Here is a 17,131-nt window from a genome sequence, read left to right as displayed (position 1 = left end):
ATGGCTCATGGAAAAAACCTAGATAGTATATTCTTAGGTTTTTTCGGTAAAGTCACGTAGGTACTTTTGATACAGCTGTCGTGGCTGTGACGGTTCCACCTGAAGACGGAAGCTTGTGTTGCCTCCGACACGTCGTGATTTTTATTTTATTTTTATTAATTTAAATTTTTTACCTACGTGACTTTACCGAAAACACCTAAGAATATTAATCCTTGCAGTCACGAAAGCTTCAAATCTAGAACCTAGATAGTACTTTGGCCACAGAATATAATAATTATAATATAAAGCCCTTTTCTAATCTGCTGACAAAGGCCTCCACTGCACCATGTCGGTCACATTGGCTTATTTACTTAATACTTCCCCACAATGGTCGGTGCAGTTTGGTAAAGGTGGTGGTGGTGGGGGGAGCAAAATACAACCAGTTCAGAGATCACTCACCACTGATGTTACCCGCGCCAGCAATTGAACACAGGTCGCCGGGTTTATAGATAGCGCAGTGCGTCAACCTCAACGCACCACTGCTGCAGTCCACGTGGTGTGTGTATGATAATGATTTACAACACTTTGTGAATCTACTGCTGGATGAAGCACGAAGGGCCCCTTCCATGCCACGTTGGTCATGTTTAGACCATACTTCACCACTCTGGTCAGTGCGTGATGGTAATAATATATTATTGGACCCTTCACCTACTTTTATATAGATACACAACTCAAATAATCGGGAGAAATAATCGAGAAAAGAACTCTATTTTATTTCAAAGCCTCTACTTGTGTTTCACCAATATCAATAGACGTATTACATATTTCACTCTTCTTTGTAAGATATGGCGCAATCACTTTTACAAAATTAAATCATCTCTTAAGAGAGTAAAAGGGGTTATTAAAACTAAAATCAGTGGAGTATGTGTAAATGGATCATCACGTGATTATATTGCAAAATTTCATCATCGTCATCATTTAGCCACGGTCAATCCACTGCTGGATGACAGCCTCCCCAAGCAATTAAATAACCATTCTCGCAGCAAGAGTAAATGCAAAGCAACTCACACTCACTGAAGGCATGGGGAGTAGACAACGCAGGAACAGTACAGTGTTGTCGTCACAAGATAGGAAACTGATCGTGTTTAACGCTCCGAAATATTTGCATCTATCTGCCAGGTCATGTGACCACACACAGCAAACAGAGCCACCCAGGCAAAGTTGGCATTGCAGCTGTACGGCATACAGGCCCTAAAATGCTCGACCAATTTATTTTATGTTTGTGACCGAACTCTGCGCTCGATCTAGCCAAATCTCAGAAGCTAAGCATGTTTAAGCCTGAATAGTAAATAGATGGGTGATCAATATGCATAACAGGTGGGATTATGTGGATGGCAGCAGATGGCTAATTGTGTCTTGTACGTTTCATTTTTTTTATACACAAATTAACACCGTATTGTGAGATGAAGTTACAAGTTGATTAATTATGCCGATTATTCCCCAAACGTACAAACGTAGACATGGTCCAAAGGCAAACCGTTCCCACTTAAACGCTTTGATGAAAGACTCTCACACACAAATACAAAGGGTAAAAAAAGAAAAGAGAAATGGAAAATTAAATGGTCTTTGGTTAGAAAAAAAATTCGAACGCGGAATTAAAAAAAAATTACATCGAAAAAGCACACGGGACTTCTCTCACACTCTTATGAACGGTGTTCTATATTGCGGACGAAATAAAGGAACAGTGTGACATTAAATGAATGCTCTTGAAATTAAGTCGCTGCCTTGACACAGCCGATAGTAATTAAACAGGCACGCAAGGAAAGTAAAACCAGACTCAAAAACATTGTTTCCCTTTTCACACGAAAGGGAAAAAAAAGGTTAAGCAAATGCTTTTTTTTACGAGACTAAGCTCAATTACACATTTTCTTCATCTGCTGATTTGGTTCCGGTGATACGACTGGCATTTTCACACACAGAGAGACAAACCCCCCCGCGCCTTATAGACTGTTCGGGATAACGCTGTTAGCGAGCACCTGTTAAGGTTGGCACACCGCACAATGGGGTGGTGTGGCCTGTCCCAAAACTGTCTGCCTTTGTCTCCCCAATGTTGCTGATGTTTGGACACTGCACCATTTCATTTAATGCTGCATAAACCTAGTGGAGGACCAGGACCGGTTCAGATATCACTCGCGAATTGTGTTACACGTGGCTTGGAATTGAACTCAGGTCACACCAGGTTTGCAGTGCAGTGCATTAACCACTGTGCCACTGCTTTACATTTCACACGTGACAAAGATCCCCCATATAGCCTTTAACAGCCTGTTATGGCAAGTGCTGTTAGCGAGCACCTATGTTGAACTTATTTTGCTCCGTACGTAGCCAACCGTGCTAATCGGAGATGCTTGCATACATACGTACACGCAGAGAGTGAGGTATGAGTGAATGGCATTGATGCTCCCTGAACTTGGCAGTCACATTTTTACGCCGGACAGGCCGTCAGGGAGTGTCACCCTCGACGATGTGTGGAAGTGTGCGGTTCTATCCAGAACTCGGGTCAGTGTGCTCTCTCATAGGAACACTCGGCACATGAGCGGCCACAACGATGCGTCGACTCGGTGACCGAGTCGAGTGGAAATCGGTGAGGATTTCGTGAGTAAATAAGGGCCCATCAGCATGATTATTGTTGTTACTATTCTCTCCACCGGATGTGAACACATTGCACTGTAAATCAGGTGACCTGAGAGCTCGATTCCGGCCAGGACGATGCTCAGTTGCAAGTGATATCCGAACCAGAAACTAGCCCCCTTTTAGCAATCCGTATTGACCAGCAGAGTGAAGTATGGTCAAACAACCACCGTGGACTTCCGAATAGGTCTTCATCCAGCAAATGATTGACAAATGGCTGTAAATGATGATTGAATGTGAATGTAAACAGAACTTAACAGAATTAATATTATAATACTACCATCTCAGCATATGCACATCAAGAATTCGTCTCATTACATAATTTTCACGACAAAGGCCTTAACCCCGAAAACGCAATGTGGAACGTTCAAGCGACGGTGTTGGCAGCTATCCGTTGCAGTCGTAAATAGAACATTCAGTCAAAGCAGATCCTATTTGGTAATCAGACACCAAAAGCTAGTGGAGCTTCTTCTTTCAGAGCCTGGCTGTCTGTTGAAGTGCTGAACGCAACTCGTGTTTACAAGCACAGCTGTGCATAATAGGCACATCCATAACTCCAATTTCTGACACCGATAATACTTGTGGTAAATCATGATCATCATCATCATCAGCCATGATATACTCTCTGCTGGAGGAAGGTCTCTACAAGCCATGCTGCAAGGTCCCACGATTCAACAATTTAACTTGCTCCTGCACACCAGTTGATTGCCCTTCCCAGGCACATCGCCCCCTTTAGCTGCCACTCATCCGTGAGTCTCGAGCAAGCGCGCTCACTCTTCTTGACGGTCGGTGTGATATCTCTGATTTTCCTATGCTCTCTAATCTGCGTGTTCCGCTTGCCATCTGTCAATGTAAATCCACGCAGGAATGAATCTTACTACGTTTGCGAGTGAAAACACGACCGTGAAGGGAGGGTTTCGTAGCTCAACCATTTTCTCCCGTATAAATATCATGATTCCGGAGTCCCACATAATGCACTACGTGTGTGCTGAACAGCGAATCGTGAGCAACACGCCGAGTTGAGATGTCACTCAATGGTGACACATGCTGTGGCTGGTTCTTTGTGCAATGGACAAACACCACAGCCCCACTGCTCTGACCCAGTAAAACCGTAAACACGAATATATGACTGTTACAAGAGAGCACATTAGCCATCAGGCAATAAACCACCTTTTCCTGCCAGATGGTCCCCTTTGTCATTTGCAATAATGCAGTGGATTACAATAAGGAAATTACATAAAAATGGACAAAACGCAAAGCGGCGAAGTTTGTCTGCGGGCCTTTGTGTGTGACCCGACATGACCACACGACTTCCCCGTCCGTTGCTCCGGACAGCTCCGCTTCTTGTAAATGAACGTGACACACGCTGCTTGACACTGCATCACGCGAAGGGGCAGAGAAGACAAAGAGAAAGACACCTCTCGCCCATGGCCTACACACACTGCGTGGGCCAGTTACTGTCAGTGAGCACCGATTAAGACTGATGGGCGGCAGTGTGACCGGCAGCACGGCCGACGTTTACGCAGTGCACCAGGGATTGCACTGATTTAAGGCTGAGTCGACCTAAGGGAGGCACTGGACCAGCTTTGATAGGACTTGCCACTGATATCCTCCATGTCCGGAAATCCAGCTCCGTTTGCCGAGTACCACCCTAACTTTAATTGAATTTCTAGTAATTATTTTATTGAATCACAAGCCTATGCCCTGTAAGCCGAGGAACTTGGATCATTTAAAAATAAAAGTGTTGCTCCTCAGCAGTCGCTGCTGTTGCTGCTGCTGTTGTTGTGCACTGTGACTAAAGCATTGTTTTTACAGTAGTGTCCTGTCTGTACTTGCATACAATCCGTCACATGTAGCTTACATTGACTCAAAACGTATTTACGGTATCCAAAATACAATTATACAACTACATGTAATAACGTCCTATCCATTTCCAAACAAGTTTGAATCAAATAACAACCACTGACCCAGATCTATCTAGAAAAACGTAGTAGATGCACAGTACGGTCCATGCATTTTTTTCACATTCCTTTATGAATTCACTGCTGGATGAAGGCCTCTCTCCACGCCATGTCAGTCCAGAGGGTAACTTTAGCATACATAACTACCCTGGTCAGTGAAGGCTGGCAAAGGTGCAGAGGTCCAGGACCGGTTGAAATTTCACTCGTCCCTGATGTTAGCCATCGACTGAAAACGAGCGTAGGTCGCTGGGTTCATAGCACACTTACACGTGTGACTCAATGCACATGTCTGGAGCTTAAGAATCAAAATGAATGAATTAATCGATGCACCATTCCCCCACTACCTTCACTGCACATGACATAGCCCCGCAAGCTGTAGGAGAACCTGTTTGTGTACGGTGGTCACCCATCCAAACGCTATCCAGGCTCAAACCGGCTTAGCTGCGAAACCCAATTCAAAGCCGACTCATGTTCCAAATAGCAAAAAAAATGTACAGAATCTTTTAAAAAGGGTCAACTTTCAAATGTGTTTCTATCTTTAAAAAAAACTCCCAATACATTCAAAAGCACTGCCTTCTAAATTATATAATTGGTGACGTCTTGGGTAATGCCATTTATTTTTCATAGCACAGAACCAGGTCAGAGAGATGTAGAGCGGTGTGTTTTCAAAGGTGTTTTATATGCAACCGCGAATAAAACTTATGTCTCTGGGTTCACATCGTGCAATGCACCAGCTATTGTTACCCCACCAATCCATTCGACATGCGCATTATAGTCGGGTCCAGCAATTTGTGTCCATGAAGCAATTCATGTCCAATGGCTATACCTCTCGAACTGCAGGAACCATGCGACACGGCCGTACGTTATCTCCAAATTAGAAGATGGCTTCTCAGCGATTCGAATCGGTGCCTGACACGCAATGTTTTGTTCATAAGCAAACTGAGATAATTGATTATCTTGCATGCCAGAATGCGACTATGTAAAAAAACCACGAGTAAACACCGTGGGGAATATACATTGGAACATTAAGCTGACGATACTGCACACGCCGCCACGAATGGGCGGCCGCGGTTTGGAACAATGAACGTATTTCACTCCGAGCCGTGCGCGAGGAATTCCCACTTGAAGCTCGCGAAATGAGCACACATTTCAAGATGCCCTCGACTGGGTGTGACACACTGCATGCTGATGATGGGGGAGCGGTGGTGTAGCGGTTAGCGCACTGCGCTACGACCCCGGCAATCCAAGTTCGATTCCCGCTCATGGCCAACACCAGCGATGATTATCTCAACCGCTCCTGGGCCTCCCCTAGGTGAACTCAGCCTCAAATGAGTACCTGGTGCTGTGTGTATACATCGATACTGGGGACAAAGGCGGTTGGTGAGCATGGTGCTGGCCAGCCACCCCCTCGTGTACCGTGCGGGCTTTCATAGGTGCTCGCGAACAGCACTTACCCCAAAAGTATGTTAAGGCTATATGGGGCATCTTTGCTGATGATGGGTACGTCAGCCCCCCTTCCATGGGGGTGGGCCAACCCCCCACCCCCCCACTGCTGAAGGCTCCCACTGTGATACATTCTTAAAGTCATGTTTCTTTTTATGTCTTCTTTTTTTTTCATATGGCTGATGTAGATGCAAAGCAACAACTACAATGACACATTCAGCTGGTCAAGCCGGACAACGGCGTCAGGAGCACCGGAGTGTATCGCTGTGATGTACCCTTCGTATTTCAGGATCGGCCATTGCGTCATATGTTGTATGATCTATTCTGGATGACCACAGTCGCACATTGGAGTTTAACATTTTCCATTTGTGTATCAGGTATCCGCATCTGCCATAATTTTTTGCCGATGTGGTTTTGGGTGGACCATGAACTTTATGGAAGATCAAAGCCAGGGATCTTCTGCATTGTGTCTTTCACAAGGGTTTTGTTTGAGATTTCTTGTCAACTCCATTCAGCTCTCCAAGCTTCATCGGGGTTGAATTTGCATTTTTTAAGGTTAAGCACATGGGTCCAAATGTTGGTATAAAATATATACATAGGGAGCGAGAGAAAGCTGGAGAACTCATGGCAGACAAAAGAAGATTATATCGTTACTCATTCTGTTTAGCGTTTGACATTTGTTTAAAATCTCTTTGACTGTGTTGTGCCACCATGCTTATTTCTCACCACGCTAATCTTTGCATGCACCCCCCCCCCCCATTTAAATAAGGTCACGCTACAAGGCTGGGGTACGTAATGAAGCCTCAATAATGTGTTCTGTACATATTCATTCTCCACTGTATTGATTAGAATAATTCCATCGTAGTACTCTCGTAAAAAAAAATGAAACCAATAATTAATTATGGTTACGCTGATGATTACACATACTTACAGCCCTTCGTCGAAGCTATCTGCTGCATGAAGGCCTCCCCGATGCCATGGGGGTTGTTTCTTTGTTCATACTTCTCCATGTTGGTCGGTGCGGATTGGTCGAGCGGGCTAGGGGGGGGGCCAGGACTGGTTCAGGTATCACTCCCCACTGATGATAGCCATGGCTGGAAATCAAATTCAGGTGGCGGAGTTCGGCGTCCAGTGCATCAACCGCAGTGCCACAGCTCCACCCTGTATTTAAAATACTGTCGTCATAATAATTTGGGTATAGCCTTTTGTCAATCTACTACTGGACGAAAGCCTCCCCATGCTGCGTTGGTCCTGGGGGTTGTTTCACCATACTTCACCGCGCTTGTCGGTGCAGATTGGTGAAGATGGCCAGAACCGGTGCAGATTTTACTCACCGCTGATGTTAGCCATGGCCTGGCATAGCATTTAAGTTGGCTGATAGCAGTGTGCGACCCACTGCATCACCGCCCCACATCATTCACAAATGGCAGTCATGAAATTAGCACGACCTTTATACGCTACCGTAATATTCAGCATTCCCACACTACTTGTATTTCTAAATGGTCATATATCACATATTCACGTCGCTTTGTTTTATAGTCGCTTTGTGTAACATTAAAAGTACCGCGTCTATCTTGCAGAACCAGTTTTCTATTTTCACTGCAACTAAAATTTAAAGCCAAACAATTTCTGCTTAAAATCAAATAAATGCATGTAAAAAAGTAATCAGATTTTCAGAGCCTCAAAGCGGTGGTGGCTATATACGCCTGTAATCCGGCACTGTGGAGGAGAGGGTTGGTGGATCGCACAAACGTCGAGGTGCTATATCCTGACTCACCACAAGGCAATACAGCAAATGTGGACTTATCGCCATCTGTTTGCAACTGTACGGGGATAGGATGTTGCCCCTTCGCGCACATGGGTTTTCACCGGTTGCTCCTGTTCCTTCTCACACGTACATAAATACTCAAGCATTGGCTGAAAATATCTTAAAATAATAACCCAAAAAAAACCTGTAAATGTTGTGGACTCACTCTTCAACACACTGGTGGGCTAAAGTAGTGAACTATTTGTCTTTTGTCAACGTGACACTTTTTTACTCATTGGCCGTGTCGGGTGGTGGAGGGTTACAACACATTTATAAATAACGCGATCTAACCCAAAAACGTTTATTATGAATAATAACCCAATGCAGGACCCTCCTAAAAAATACTCCGAAGACTCAATGTGGCTCTCCTGGATAAATGAGTTAAAAACTGCAATTGAATGGGCCTAATATTCTAACGGATGGAGCGGCGGTTAACACATTGTGCTGCCAACCCTCTGACCTCAGTTCCAATTCCCGGCCATGGCTAACGTCAATTGCAAGTGATATCTGTCTGAATCGGTACTCGGCACTCCCTCCGACAGAACATGGGGAGGCCCTCATCCAAGCAGTGAACTGACAAGGGGCTCTGCATTGCTACAGTCCAGTACAATTCTCTTAGCATGGCATGAGACGCTGTTTTGGCAGTGCGAAAGTATAAGGAAACAATTATATGAGAATGAAAGCATTGTGCACACACTACGCTGCTAATATCATTGATTACAAACCTATGATTTGAGAAAATAGCCAACAGCTGCTCCTTTCAATGGCCAGATTCCATCTGCATGCACTTGGGTGACCCTATGGGTGGTTACATGCATGGGTGAAATTATTATTAACAAGAACATTAGCGTACTACATTGCATTGTACATATACACAGTACTGTATATGCTTTAAATATCAAATACAGTACGACCAATGCCAATAAATAAATAATACCACGAAGTTTATAGTTTGTGCAATAATATGAACCTTGCTTTTTTGCAGTATTTGTTGCAGAACATTGTGTAAAATCAAAAGTGTATATTTTATCACGTGTGCATTTTGTTGTATGCATTGTCAGCATAGTAGTGTTGGGTTAGGTACATGGTAGTGAAATGTTATGAACATCAAGAACAGCAAGGGGGGCCTCGGACAGGACATGCCGCAAAAAGGAATAATGACCAGTTGGCTGAGACTAACGACAGTGGCAACCAAAGGAAAGAGCACGCCCATCCACCACGGTGATCAAGCACCGAAATCAGTTTGTGTGAAGGAGTTGGATGGATTTTTTGCATCGTGAGAATGTGGGAGATGGCGACGGCTTGGGGGGAGGCCTTCATCCAGCAGTAGGCAGAACACGGTGATGATGCAGGTTAAATTAACACGGGAACCTCTACCAGAGGTCGCAAACGGGTTTTGATTCCTTACCCGTACCCGTACCCGGCCGCACCAGGGTCGCAAATGGGTACCCGTACCCGTACCCGGCCGTACCCGTACCCTACCCGTACCCGGCCGGGTACGGGTAGGATACGGGTATCGGGTACCCGGTTGTGACCTCTGACCTCTACATTATACATACACACTTTTTACTGCGATGGATGTTCCCTGTAATGCCATGCTCACAAAAATGGAAAACCCAAGTTTGTCAATGGTAATTGCCCACTGCATGCTTGGTTCCACCCTACTGCTGCGAGAGACGAAAAGCCTCCATTGTCCAATAATTTCTACGCCGATTATTTCTCTACGACCAGAAATTGAGTCCGTGCTTTGTAAGTTAATTTACAAGAAACCGGTCTAAGACCTCCACAAGGAGAGGAAGCAGCGCATTGAGATGTGAACTTTGTGCCTCACATATTAAGCGGTCTCTATGATCTGAAACTGCCAATAAATATACACAGCACTCCATCAGACACAAGACATCGTTGAAATTAGACCACCATACACTGAAGGAATAAATGGGTAGCATGGAATAAATATATTTTAAAAATAATAAATGCAGCTTGTGTATCGTAGGTACCATTAATCTGCCGCATGATAATAGCAGGCACATGGTTTCATTACAGTAATTGGTATCAGAAGGCACACTCGCCAAGAACGATTACAGGGGAATGACAGTAACCTCACAGCCCGATTTTGCACTTTGCAGAATTTAATACATATTTGGTTTGACGTCATATTCACTTCAGAAAGTTTCAAGAGCCAATTGTAACCCTGCGCATAAAATAATATATCTATCCTTTTCGACGTCTAACATTTCTGAAAACGTATTTTCTTTATTATGACAGCATGTATATAAAAAAAACTGTAGTAATCACAAAACCGCACCTTCCATCAGAACGGAAAAATAAACTATCTGTTCTTACTGGACAGGCGATGTTGTATAGAAATATCTGCTTAATAAAATGCCGTGGCAAGAAGTAAACCGCTATACTGTACGATGCATCCCTTACCAGCTTCATGGCGATACAAGCTGCATACTGAAAAACCCTGATATTTACCAGAATCCAATTGCAAGGCGCAGCTTCCGCAGAACCACAATTACCATCGCACCTTTTCAACACACGAGGCATATTGCAAATCATTCCGATGCCACTCGAGACTTAAAGCATAAGAATTATCTACCCTCCGTGTACTTGGGATGAGCGGGGCGAACCACATTCCAGTGTCCACTGAAGACTGCTAATGTGAAACGGAGGATAACAATCCCAGTGGACAATGTTCCGCGTCAGCAGACGCTCTGAATGTGACACGTTAGCGACATGCTGCAGTTAATTAAAAAACATGTACACCCCCATGCTCATATTATCCTTCGTGTAGGAGTAAAAAACAACAATAATAATATCAAAATAATGATATCAGCCGCTTGTCAATCCATTGCTGGATAAAGACCTTCCCATGCCATGTTGGTCATGAGGGGTTGTGTGACGATGCTTCACTGTGCCGGCGAGCGCCGGTTGGGGGCCAGATGCCACTCGACTGTGGGTGGGAATCGAACTCGGGTCGCTGGGATCACATAGTAGTTTGATAACCACTGCACCCCCTCCCACCCCCCAACCACATGATCAATAATTATTAAAGTAAATTATAATCAAAGAGTATCAAACTAATGCCAATGAAACATAGTGTTGCTCACATTTAAATGAGCCTTTATTTTTTTTGGTTCCTTCATAAACGTGTTTAGGAATTCGATTTCTGTAAATAAATTACACGTCCAGGCACATATTCTAAAACACGTGCAGCTGTGCCTAAATAATTAACTCAAAACATCAACTAACACACACACACTGGGCTTTTGGGGGCACACAGTGATGCAGCTGATTGTCGTAAATGTTTCACTGGCAAACGATTAAAATTTCACGCACGTGGCTGGGAGGTGGCTTACCCTATACTGATGAGGTTATCAAGCCTTATGCAGGATGGCTGGTGCACAGAGGCGCGAGAGAGCAGTAGGCAATGACGACTATACTCTACTGATGAGTCCTAAAAATTACCACCTAGGATACTATGGCCAGAATTTTCAAGCTAAACGTGAATAGTTTTACATTGCGTCGTCGTTCATACAAATTGGCCCTTACAATTGCCGATGAATCACATACGAGCTGGAAGGCATCCAGGCGGTAATCCGGTGTCAACAATTGGCCAAGCTCTGCAGTTTTCTCTATATTAAGATGTTCATGGCCAATTATTAAGGTTAGATTAATTTTGTTTAACCAGGTGAAAACTCAAGAGATCAGGATGGTCTGACTTGTGAGTGACCTGGATCACCATAAATTACAAGAACAAACCAAGTACATCAACGAAGCAAAGAAAAATGAGAGCAAAACGTGTGTCATTGACAATATTGCACAAACGTATATCAATGTTGAATAATACATTCCCTGTTTTATCCCTTTAAAGTTGTTCTTCTGAAACTGTGCAGTTTGCATCATACACACACAGTATGGTGATACCACATGACACGCAAGGCAAGATGGGAGGTCCGATCCAACGGCCGCAAGTGTGCGACCGTTGGTTGAGAATGTGTCGTGAAATCACCTTTTGCAAAAATCACCTTTTGCACGTATAACGATAGCGTGGCAGCCGAGAGAGGGAATGCGTTTGCAGATGCTGGGTGTATTATTAAATTGCAGAATTTGTAAGAGATGACAACAATCAGCAGTGGATCAATTGTGGCTGATGATGCCGACTCAAATTTGTATCCAGCCTGCATGCATTTTGTTTTATATTACATGAGTTTCTCAAAAATGTGCAAACAGCGTAATAATTGCCATGAAATATACTGTTCGTGGGCCAGGCAGTAGCGTTGCTGTTCAGCCTCTGCGAGCATGCCGTCGGCTGGAGCCAGACGTGCCCAACGTCAATAAGCATGTCCGGGTTTATAAGGTTAACAAAATAATGGACTAACTGTTCGATCATACACATTGATTGGCTCTGTCCGTGTGGCTTGGTACACTGGGCTCCACTTCACTCTTTATCCGTAACTCAATGAAGCGCTACGAGTCGTCCGCTTGCCAACTGCTTACTCTGAATTGCTTATATTTGCGTAAGGTCCTTACAAACGATTTAACGAACACAAATACGATGTTAATATTCTCTCGTCACATTGTTCAATCTATCGCTGGATGAAGGCCTCCCCATGCTCTGCTGACTGGTGGGGGTTGTTTGAACATACTTAACTACGCTGATCAGTTGGGGGTTAGTGAAGGCCAGGCTGAGATATCATACTCCAGCTGATGTTGACCGTGGCCAGGAATCAAACTCGTGTCACTGGTTTCACAATGCGGCGTGCTAACCCATGCGCCACCACTCCCCAAATGCCACGTTCAGGAGTTATTCATGTGACGAATGATACTTCATTGCTCACAAATTACTTGTATCATTAGCGGTGGAAAAACCACCACCCAAGGCGATTTGATTAATTGTTACAATATATGGTTACGATTCAATTGAATAATCTATTTTTGTCGGTTAACATTGCTGTGAATGTACTCGTCACAACTGCATGACCATCAACGGTGATGAACATGCAACAGAAATTCATTAAAAAAACATGGATTCTTACACAAGTGATTCGAAGCATGTATACAGAGCTTAAGAGTCGACTATAATCCACAAACTGTCGTGTCGTTTCATCGTGAATGATTTGATAACGAGTGTGTATTAATGTAGCAGATGTACATGCAGCGGAAGACAATCTATAATATTCCAGAGGCACGATGCCGGTAATGTTGTACATGAAAATCTTAAATTAGTTTCTTTGAAGGCAAAGCGATCGCCATGAATGACAAGTCCATTTGCCACTATGGGATTGTACAATTTACTTGCATGATTTCACCACGTCGTTTTTTTTCTTCCCTGGATGTAACAATCTTTTTTCACGTTAAAATAAAAAAAAGGACGCGACGCGGGATGAAACGCAGCCTCTGCGAAAAATAATCGCGAAAAAATGTGAATCGCAGCCAACAAAAGTGACGACCCTGTAGGTTGACCTTGTGAAATTAGGGAGGTGCACAATAACTCAATATTATGCATACTTTAAACCACTGTACAAGATCTTCTTGGTTTTTTCGGTAAAGTCACGTATAAGGGAAGTAATAAAATAATAATATAAAACATATTATTATGTTTTATTTTTATTATTTTATTACTTCCCTTCTACGTGACTTTACCGAAAAAACCAAGAAGATGAATCCCTGCAGTCACGAAAGCTTTAAATCGACACTGTACAAGATTTTAGAAAGTGCACGTTTATCCCCTTCCCCCAGCCCCCTTTCCTTCCTGCGACATGCTCCGACACTGACGGTCCTACAGCACTTGCCCCCCCCCCCATCCGATGAGGGGAGAGTGGAGAGAACGGAGCACCGCAAATTCCATCTCTTAGTCTCTCGGAGCGTTGTTACGTCAACGATGACATTTATCTCGTGAAGACGTGCAAGTTAATGGGGGGGGGGGGATCAGATTGAGCGCAATCAAGCGGGATTGTTTAACGGTGGAATAGGGGGGAGGGGGAGCATGGATACGGGGCGTGTGCTTGTTTAGTAGAAGAGTGATAACATTTCCTAAAGGGACAGACAGGCGGGAATGCTTTGCGAAGCCATGCTGAAATAACAAACAAATCTATCGTTAATTTGGACACAGAGTACACGGGCAGCCCATTACCCTCGTTGTGAGTGCTGTCGTGAAGCTTCGGGGGCACAGTTGTACGCGGATGACCACCCCTCTCTCTTCAGGGCGGGATGCAAACTTTTTTTTGTATCAGGGGGAGTGTGGGGGAGGCAATAATAGGGCAGGTTAAGAGGGAAGTAATGCAGTGACCCCATCTAACAATTTGTCGTGAGGGCCGTTTCGAAGTGGTAAACAATAGACGTATTACAACTTAACATCCCCGTGTAAAGGAGGGTAGAAGCTGATTTTATTGATGTGTTGTCGGGTCGTACCGCTTGTCAATTGGCGTAATGTCCGACGTTTCGCTCCACGTGCTGGGAGCTTTTTCAATATCTCAGTTCAGTTCCTCAATTTAGTTCCATCGGAGAGAGCTCTCCAGCACAGCCCTGAAAAAGCCTAACCTACGCAAAAGTTGTGAAAAAGTACGTTGTTATCTTTCACACAAACGTGTTACCGCTCAGATCACATTCACAGAATGTTAAAATGGGCGTCACTCAATGGAGGGCGTCGGTTAAAAAACATTCTGTGAAATCCGAGGCGGACATTATAAGCTGCAGATTTTCAAATGGCCTTCACGTATTGAATGACGGTTCTGTATGTGTCTCACTGCTCTGCTGCAGCTCATCCACGCCGTAGAACCAGCAAACACAGATATATATATTTCCCCCCCCCCCCCACTTAACATCTCCAGCATCACCTCAGCCCTGCGCCACTCCTCCCCCAACTGCAGCCAGTAAAAATTAACCCGTAAAAACAAAGTTTTTCACTATAAATCCTTTATATGCGTGGCGGCTAGAGTCCTCTCGTCCTCTGGCTTGAGATGGCTGCCACCTATGGGTCAGATGATTGTCTGCCACCATTAAGCAATTGGTAAATAAATATTAAAAAAAATTCCCTAAACAGTGTAAAATTTAGGAAAACATTTTTCACTAAAATTAATTGTCACGCACAACGAGTCTGTGTGCAAAATGTCAGCTCGATTGGATCACGGGAAGTGGGTTAAAAAACGACCGAAAGATTTGCACGGTCGTAAGCAAACAAGTAAGCAAGCAAGCAAGTGAACTTAATATAAAGGATTTAAAAATACGACAAAATGTAAGAAAGTGCCACAAGGCACACAAACATTTGAATGAGCTCGGCAATATGAAAACTTACCGTAACAGCAAAGTATATGCGCGCAAATGTAATGACCTACACATGTGAATAATACGTACGTCATCACATGGGATGGGAGGCTTTCAATGCCACAGCTAACTCAATGTGTCATATTTTTGCAGCCTCTGCACTTTGACTGAAGTCAAATGAGATACAATGTCCTTGTATACAAGTTGGCCCTGAATCTCATGGCATGATTTGAGCATTCACAGTGATAAACAAAATTCCACTGCTGGCCGAGTCTAGTACACCATGCCTATAGCATGCGCTATCCACTGCTGGCCTAGGCTCCATCTCTATAGCTTTTGCTCTATCATGGGCTAGACTCCATCTCTATAGCTTTTGCTCTATCATGGGCTAGACTCCATCTCTATAGCTTTTGCTCTATCATGGGCTAGACTCCATCTCTATAGCTTTTGCTCTATCAAGGCCTAGACTCCATCTCTATAGCTTTTGCTCTATCATGGGCTAGACTCCATCTCTATAGCTTTTGCTCTATCATGGGCTAGACTCCATCTCTATAGCTTTTGCTCTATCATGGGCTAGACTCCATCTCTATAGCTTTTGCTCTATCATGGGCTAGACTCCATCTCTATAGCTTTTGCTCTATCATGGCCTAGACTCCATCTCTATAGCTTTTGCTCTATCATGGCCTAGACTCCATCTCTATAGCTTTTGCTCTATCATGGGCTAGACTCCATCTCTATAGCTTTTGCTCTATCATGGGCTAGACTCCATCTCTATAGCTTTTGCTCTATCATGGCCTAGGCTCCATCTCTATAGCTTTTGCTCTATCATGGGCTAGACTCCATCTCTATAGCTTTTGCTCTATCATGGGCTAGACTCCATCTCTATAGCTTTTGCTCTATCATGGGCTAGACTCCATCTCTATAGCTTTTGCTCTATCAAGGCCTAGACTCCATCTCTATAGCTTTTGCTCTATCATGGGCTAGACTCCATCTCTATAGCTTTTGCTCTATCATGGCCTAGACTCCATCTCTATAGCTTTTGCTCTATCATGGGCTAGACTCCATCTCTATAGGATGCTCTATCCACTTCTGACCGAGACTCTTGTGTCCCGCCCACTCCGTTGTGACACTTGAGCTACGCACACTTTTAAACCTTTATAAACAGTTGCATTTAGAGACTTACCCCCCTTTTCCCTCCGCCTGATGACGACCGCTAGTGTTGCGATCGAAACGTCGTAGTTTAATGTTTATTTTATTTTTATTCAATTGAACCTATCTACGTGACTTTACCGAAAGACCCAAAGAATATAAAAAAAATCCTCTCTTGACTCTTCTAATTAGTTTAGCGAATAAAAATACGACCAACCATCACACAACGGGGATTCCATAGAGTGAAAAGTGATTTTTGAAAAATAATTCATGAAAAGCATCAGTGAATTAAACCAGGCCTTTATTTACAACTTGGTGGGAGACTGTCCAGAAATAATTCAGTACAATATATCGAGCAAAGGACATGATAGCAAAACAAACAAAAAGATACCGTGATTGAAGATGTTTTAAATGTTTCATTTGTGTTCTGACACAAGCACACAGTGACTATCTACACTCAAACGATGTCACCGCAGTCTCTCAGCATCAGCGTGAATTAAAACAGACGTAGTGTGCTGTAAGTAAATGTTGCACAGCAGTAGACATTGCTCAAGTTTGAAACTTTACAGCCTTTTAGATTGGCAGAGGTGCGAATGCTGAAATGTATGTCCGTATAAATTGTATAATTAACTCATCAACAGCAGCCACAATAAATCCGCTGCTGAAAGGAGGCATCCCTCAAGTCACTGCCGCTTCTTATTATCCTGTGATGTAATCATCCACCAAACACCTACATGCCAGTCGATCTTATGGCTCTATTACACGAGGTGGACCGTGCTCTTGGACGGGCTCCATTCCTTGGCTTCCACTCCGTTATTTTTCTGGACAATCAGCC

The 17,131-nt window shown here is 43.8% G+C and overlaps 1 protein-coding gene across 4 annotated transcripts in view; it reads right to left on the bottom strand.

Annotated features, from left to right (window-relative positions):
• The window catches only part of LOC144721611 (RING finger protein 122-like), a 67,825-nt gene that overhangs the window by 27,406 nt on the left and 23,288 nt on the right, over positions 1-17,131 (bottom strand). The window contains exon 2 of one of the 4 annotated variants that reach the window (XM_078599387.1): positions 14,296-14,424. The exons of the other annotated variants lie outside the window; for them this stretch is intronic. The gene's annotated coding sequence lies outside the window, so the exon portion shown is untranslated. The remainder of the gene's footprint in view (positions 1-14,295; positions 14,425-17,131) is intronic. 4 annotated transcript variants of the gene reach the window in all.

This window comes from Lampetra planeri, chromosome 12, assembly GCF_965212315.1.
Source record: "Lampetra planeri chromosome 12, kcLamPlan1.2.h2, whole genome shotgun sequence".
Taxonomy (NCBI): Eukaryota; Metazoa; Chordata; class Hyperoartia; order Petromyzontiformes; family Petromyzontidae; genus Lampetra; species Lampetra planeri.
The sequence above is the reverse complement of the archived record's forward strand: the minus strand, read 5'-3'. Positions and strand labels throughout refer to the sequence as shown.